Source organism: Saimiri boliviensis, chromosome 4 (assembly GCF_048565385.1).
Source record: "Saimiri boliviensis isolate mSaiBol1 chromosome 4, mSaiBol1.pri, whole genome shotgun sequence".
NCBI lineage: Eukaryota > Metazoa > Chordata > Mammalia > Primates > Cebidae > Saimiri > Saimiri boliviensis.
Window position 1 is genome coordinate 41,847,311 of NC_133452.1, and position 7,859 is coordinate 41,855,169.

Genomic DNA, 7,859 nt, shown 5'->3' on the forward strand with positions numbered 1-7,859 from the left:
CACAAAATGAATTTTAAAAGTAGTATTAGATTATAACTTAAAGTATAAAATATATATCCATTGACCTATGCTGATATAAATACATTATTGAGTAAATAAAGGGGAAGACAGTAATATCTTCTGTAAAATTCCAGATTATCTTATGTAGATATTCCTCCTTCAAGGAGCTACAGTGTAAGTTTCTACCCTTTAAGCCTAGGCTACACTTAATGACTTACTTTCATGGAGGACAGTGTGAAAAGAAGAGAAAGGTAACAATACTGTGGAGAAATCTGGCAAACACTACCTTAGTCAGATAAAGTTAACATTATCAGTGATAAATCATGTTGATAGCCTATAACCTTAATATGACAGAATGAGAACTGTAATTTACCTCTGTGGTCTTCCTCCCCAAACCCATAACCCAAAGTGAACCATGAGAAAAACATCAGACAATGGAAACTGAGACACATTCTACAAAATACCTGACCAGTATCCCTTAGATTGTCAAGGTCATCAGAAGCAAGGAATGACTGAGAAACTGCTGCATCCCCCAGGAGCCTACGGAGACATAATGGCCAAAGGCAATGGGGTGTCCTGAGAGGGATTCTGGAAAGGAAAAAAGACATTATTAAAAAACTAATAAAATTCTAGTGAAGAATGGAGTTTAATTAATTATTAGTTAATAATAATATCTCAATATTGGCCTCTAAGTTGTGACAAATACACCATCATAATGTAAAGTATTAAGGAAACATGTGTTTGTATGGGTATACAGGAAATTTTTGTGCTATCTCTGAAACTTTTCTGTGACTCTATAACCTATTCTCAAATAAGTATTTTAAAAAATTATGGTTGCTATACTTTATAAACTCCATTTCAAAGGTACAGTTATCTAATTATCTTCCCTAAGGTGTAGTAATAGTAAAAACAGATTCTCCAATTCCTGGCTCTATTCAGACAGCTTTATTCTGGAGATAACATTGTGGGAAATGAATTAAAATATTCAATTACTTTTGAATACTTGCTATCAGAAAACAAATACTTATATAATGAGATTGTAACTGTTTATAGCAATAATTTTCATTCCTAATAACAAAATTCTTGAAGATAAATGTGTAATTCCTAAGAATGAAATAAATACATCTTCTAAGACAATGAGTTTACAAAATGATAGGCTTTTTGCAGTGCTCTCAGAGTTTAATTGTAAAACAAAGACAGTGAGAAGGTAGTTTGAACCATGACTATAATTCTTTATAAAAAATCTTCATCTACAACAAGCCTTCTACTTAATTTATTCTTAGCTAGTTTATATATTTAAAAAGGGAAATTAGATGTACTAGAAAGTAATGAAAGCTAAAGCTAATATTTTTCTATAAAGTGAATCTGTAAATCTCTTCTGTTGCTACCTTTTCAATCCCTTTGAGGTTTTTTTTTTTTTTTACTGAGAGTAGAGTTTCTCAAGAGATTGAATTTTGTGGATAAGTATAATAATTCCTGCCCAAGTTTTTCTGTTCCTGGATCTATGACTTTTACAACTTTGAAAATTATCTCAGGCAAATTGTGTATCATTATCTTAGTTGGTAAAATAGGAGTGCTTTTGAGAAACATAATGTCCTCAACCATGATCTATCAAGTGAACAAACTAGGTGTATCATTATCTTAGTTTGTAAAACAGGAGCACTTTTGAGAAGCATAATGTCCTCAACCATGATCTATCAAGTGAACAAAGTAGGTTCTTCAGGTTTTTTGAACACTTTGGAAATGAGAATCCTTACCAAGCTGCATCCGTCACCACTCCCACTTGTGTGTGTGTGTGTGTGTGTGTGTGTGTGTGTGTGTGTGTGTGTATACTGTTGTTTTATGTTTGTATGTTAGTTTTTGTTGCCATCTCTATTACTTTCCTCCTAATCCATTTGACCTGGACAGTTAAATATGCTGCTAATATTACAGAGCTTTGGGTACCTACAGTATTAGTTTGTTCTCATGCTGCTGTAAGGACATACTCAAGAATGGGTAATTTATAAAGGAAAGAGGTTTAATTGACTCACAGTTCCGCAGGGCTGTGGAGGCCTCAGGAAACTTACAATCATGGTGGAAGGTGAAGCAAACATGTCCTTCTTCACATGTTAGCAGGAAGGAGAATGAGTGACAAGTGAAGGGGGAAGCCCCTTATAAAACCATCAGATCTCGTGAGAACTCACTCACTATCATGAGAACAGTATGGGCGTAACCATCCCATGATTCAATTATCTCTACCTAGTCCCACCCTTGAAATGTGAGGATTATTCGAGGTGAGATTTGGGTGGGGAAACAGAATCAAATCATATCACCTAGGAACTTCTCTGACTCATTTTAGTGGCACCAAGTGAGAAAAAGATATTTGTAACTCACAGTTTCATGTATACATTTGCTAAGTTAAGCAATGGTCTGTTGCCCAATAAAATAACTTGAGTTAAAGAAATAGCCTAAATTAAATTTACTAAAATAGATAATTTGTATTTAATACATATTTTAATATTTTATTTTCATAATATATATACTTACTATAGTATTTATTTTTTAGGTCTCAAATATAAAAGGAAAGACTTGATTTGTTGTAAGAATTTGGCAACTCATCAGTGTTTAATTTGTAATAGATAATTATTTTTAATGTTTTAAGTTCTATTTTTAATAATGCAGGACTGAATTATTTCTATGGGGCTCTAAAATATTATCATACCAAAAAGCAAATGACACCTTTGAGTTTCTCTCAGTTATAAGAGATAACAAATGTACAAAAAAGAGAAAAGAACTGTTAATGTGGGAATATCCTTTCTACAAGCATATTGCAGTTAAGCTTTCAACAAATGCTACATAAAAGTCAGAGGAAAATGTTGGAGTTACATCACAGGGCCTCCACCATTTAAAGAGAAAAACTGGAAAATCTTTTATGAATATAGGGACTTCATTTTTTATTTCATGGTTCTGAGGAAAGGTTGAGTCCTACAACAAGGGAAAATGTCAGGGCAGAATTCATATGGTAACACCACCATTCACACTGTGCTTTGCAAGACACATTTCAACCTGTTCTGTTCCATGGCACCAAGCAATAGGCAGAACCAAGTGTAAAAAATTCACAGATCCAACCATTTGACTAAAGTCTCCTCATGGTGAGCAGGCTCATCTACCTGACTGCTTTTTACCCTTTAAGATTAACCTGAGGAACACTCATCCTGGGGAGACCCCTTCCTAATTTTTGAAGTTCCTGAACTGTATACATTGGATTGTGATTCTTAACTTGCGGGCATGATCAGCTAAAATGTAATGTCTCTAAGGGATTATTTATATTCTCAGTGCCTTATATAATGACAAGTGTAGAGGAAGGGTTCAGTGGTTTGTTGAAAGGACAATTAAACATTAATTTAGAAGAAAAGATGACCAGAAAAATGCTTTTATTAATCATGACATGAAATTAACATGACATCCTATTAGAATTAAACCAGGATAAATACTGCTGTTATAAAATTTACATTTCTCACATCCATTCTAGAGGAAAATCTTACATATTAGAACTCAACTTAATCTTATGGATTGATTTCTGTAAAACATTTTTTTTAATAGTAAATAGCAATGAATATTCTCAAACTATGTTAGTAGTTAGAAAGGCAACTATAAAATCTATCATGATAATACCCCACGGGATTAGAACTGTTCTGTTAAACATTAAGAACCAAATCTCTGTTCTAGCTGTTACATCAGTGCACCTTTTTCACTGTAAGGCAAATGCTTGTTGTGGGTGCCACAATGATTACCAAGTTTCTTCTTAAGTAAAAGACACTTGTTTGATCAAGACTTAAGTGAGTTTTCTTTCCCAATTTTGCTCTTTTGGAGCAGAAAGAAATACCTTCATCTTTGATTATATATAGAGAGGCAAATATGAAATATAGCTGTTATAATGTAAATCACAAACAGGAGCAATGAATTATTATTAGAAATAAGTCTTTGAAATATTTCTTTTTTAAAATAACAAGGGTTCTAAATAATATCTCAAAACCAGCTTTCCATTTTAGTACACAACTTGGTGCACATAGCACATTAGATAGGTACTTAATAATTTCTTCTATCAACTACGCTTTGGCCTCAGTAAGGGTTAGAGTATGATTTCAAACAATTTCTACATATAAAGCATCTTTAAATAAGTTTTTTGTTGAGTGAACTGAATCTTCTTTCACTTATGTACCTGTGGAAGTTAATTTGAGCATATACATATACATGCATATATATGTGTACATGTATATGTTTTTTAAGTAAGTTACTTCCACCATTAGAATAAACCTAGACGTGACAGGGACAACTCTGTGGGGAACAGTGTGGTCTGCCTTAGCAACCCTCCTCCAGGTTGAGGCAGGCAGGTGTAGTTCGGTGACGGATGTAATGAGGCTGTAGCAAGTCTTCTCATCATCTGCTAATCCCATCTTGCTCGGTCTCACCACTACAGCTGCGTGCACAGCTGCTCCCTCAGCAGCTCTGGCCTCTTGAGTAACGTCTGTTAGAAACAAAACACTTTTGGTTGAGCACCCAATGCTGTCTGCAATCTTTCTATAACTTTCACTCTCCACTTTGTGTCCAATCTTGGTGTCAAAGTGACCATCAACAAGCTCAGGAATACCTCCCTCCGTAGAATGCCTAAATAACAGTTTCTGTGCCTCCACGCTCGCTGGGGAATAGATGTACACCTTCGTTTCGGCCTCCGTCCGCTTCCGGACAGCTGGAACTACATCTGCCAAGAACTCTGCTTTCCTGCGCCCAGCTGCGAACGCCGCCCTCCTCGTGCGGCCCTGCAGCTGTTTGAGTGCAGTGGTCTTTCGATCCAGGTCCATCTGCCAGCACGCATATCTACCACGGCCTGGATCATCTGTTGCGAACCATCCAGCCCATTCCCAGATGCTGCAGAGATAGGAACAGTCCATCCAGCTGGGCGTCCTCTCCAGCCTGTTTCCTCCAGAGACTGACCTCCTGCTGGCAGGCCTCTTCTTCCCACTGTGTCTGCAGATACTCTTTAACATTTTCTTCCACGTAAGGAAATAAAATGTCCTTCGAGAAAGCAACGGGGGGTGTGGTACCTTCCATAGCTAATGGGATCACGGTGACTTCGGCGGGCGCAGAAAGCACGACCACTTCCCTAGCAGATGCTGTCACTGGACCCCTGCTGTTGGCGGAGGGCGGAGGGCGGCGCCTGCTGCGACTGTGCAACACACCCCCTCCCCCCGCCCGCGTCCGTCCTGGGCTTCCGAAGGCCCCGCGGCATCTCGGAGTCAGCGACCACGTGCAGCCTGCCGCGTGTGGGGAGAGGATACCTCTGCAGACCTGGAACTGCAAAAGGTGGCCGCCCAGAAGCCCTGAGCTGTATGAGCAGTTTGGGGCAGGAGCCCGAGACCACGTGGGCAGGAAAAGGGGTGGCCGGATGACCAGAAAAATAAACCTACCTGGGAAGAATCATGAGTCCTACATGGAGTTTCATTCAAAACGGAATTAAAAGTGCTGGGAAGCAAGAGTTTCGTTGCAAACCAGGTGGTGACGAATGAACATGTTCATAGGCCATTGCATTTTGACAAAGCAAATTGTTTTGTTATAGCAGGAATTTATTTTCTTTCAAGATTATTAAAATCATTCATATTCATTCTTACAAATAAAGAGTGTACATACGGTTGGAGACAGAAGAGAATGGTGATCGAGACATTTCAGATGGAACCCATTTATGACACTGGGAACATTTATGGTGGGTGTACTATGATTTTGTTTATCACACACCCATTCTTTCTCTTTTGGATAATAGCTCACGATTTTCCTTTGAGATATCTCCTCTTCCAATTCTTTTTGTGATTTAGCTCAGATAACTCCCTAATAAAATCCATAGAGCCCATGAACTTGAAATTATGGGAAATTAGTGTATTTCATTTTCGAGGCATAGTGATTGGCTGAGACACGTGCATGTGAGCCAATCACATGTACAAGTTAGATCAATCAGAGCTTATCCTGGGACTTTCCCTGGTATAACTAGGAGAAGGTAGTCTCTTCCATTGTACTTGAATCTACGAGATTTGTATCTGTGAGCTGCCAGGTGCACACAACAGCAGGATCTCCCTGAAATGTTGCTCATGGGAAAAAAAAAAAAAAAAAAAAAAATCCGAGCCTAGTGCTCTAATGGTATTGTATGATTCCCCAGTACAAGCAACCTTTCAATGACTTAAACCAATAAATGGTATATATTATTTAATCCAAAATGACAGGAAAGATTCCTATAAGCCTAATTTTTGCTTCTTCAGAAACAAACAATGAAGAGAAAGTTTCAGAAAATGAATGATTTGATACCAGTCAGAATAATCTCTAGGGTTTATTCTTTCTTTTCTTTTTTTTTTTTTTTTAATGATACTGTCTACTTGGAGATAAGGGTTTATTCTTTACTCAGAGAAATATTACAATATACTCAGATATTATAATATAGTTTTAAGCCTCTGCTTTTGAAGTTTATTTCTCTATGAGTCAGCTTTTTTTTCTTTTTTCTTTTTTTTTTTTTTTTTTACGTTCAGCCAGTTCTCACTTTTTATGAAAGCAGCTGTAGTTTAGCAAAGGAATTGGTATCTTATGTAAAGTTTGATTTGAACCATTTTTCTTTTTCTTTTCAACAATACTTCTTTTGGGATATAAATAATTGGCAATAATGATACTAACAATAATTTAATCATCATTTGATAGGCAAGTCTATCTCTGTACTTTAGCGGAAATTTTAAGAAGATGTATTAAGTAGTAGCAAGACCGATGTGAAGACAAGATTTTTTTTTCAGCAGAAACTTCCCTGTTTAAATTATTAGGGTAATGCAAAATGCATTTTCTTTTCTTTTTTTCCTCCTTTTTTGGGGTCATTAAAATAATAAATGCTTCAGTTGATGGTATGAGTAAATTTTTCTGTGTATCTGGTTATAGCTAAATGTGAAATTGCTACATCAAATTGATTTCAAGATAGATCACAACAGTTTGTAGTATATATGAATGCATACATATTACACCATTAACAGCATCAATTTTATGAATTCAATATTTGCTTTTTCTGTCAGGTTTTGAATCAGTGTGTAAAAGGTTTTTACTCTGATTCTATTCATTTGGTTAATTTTCCTTTAGATATTTGAAGCTATATTATTTAGAGCTGTGAATTTTCTCCAAGAATCAGTCAGTTTTTCATTATTATTATTATTTTTTATTGCATTTTAGGTTTTGGGGTACATGTGATGAACATGCAAGATTGTTGCATAGGTACACACATGGCAGTGTGCTTTGCTGCCTTCCGTCCCCTCACCTGTATCTGTCATTTCTCCCCATGCTATCTCTTCCCACCTCCCCACCCCCCCACCCCTCCCCCATTTCCCCCCAACGGACCCCAGTGTGTAGTGCTCCCCTCCCTGTGTCCATGTGTTCTCATTGTTCAACACCCGCCTATGAGCGAGAATATACAGTGTTTGATTTTCTGCTCTTGTGTCAGTTTGCTGAGAATGATGGTTTCCAGGTTCATCCATGTCCCTACAAAGGACGTGAACTCATCGTTTTTGATGGCTGCATAATATTCCATGGTGTATATGTACCACATTTTTCCTATCCAGTCTATCATCGTTGGGCATTTGGGTTGGTTCCAGGTCTTTGCTATTGTAAACAGTGCTGCAATGAACATTCGTGTGCACGTGTCCTTATAGTAGAATGATTTATAATCCTTTGGATATATACCCAGTAATGGGATTGCTGGGTCAAATGGGATTTCTATTTTTAGGTCCTTGAGGAATCGCCACACTGTCTTCCACAATGGTTGAATTAATTTACATTCCCACCAACAGTGTAGAAGTGTTCCT

At 37.0% G+C, this 7,859-nt stretch overlaps 1 pseudogene; it reads right to left on the reverse strand.

The window, feature by feature from the left end:
• Positions 1-540: 540 nt before the first annotated feature.
• Positions 541-5,563, reverse strand: LOC101028726 (enolase-phosphatase E1 pseudogene; annotated as a pseudogene).
• Between the last annotated feature and the right edge of the window lie 2,296 nt (positions 5,564-7,859).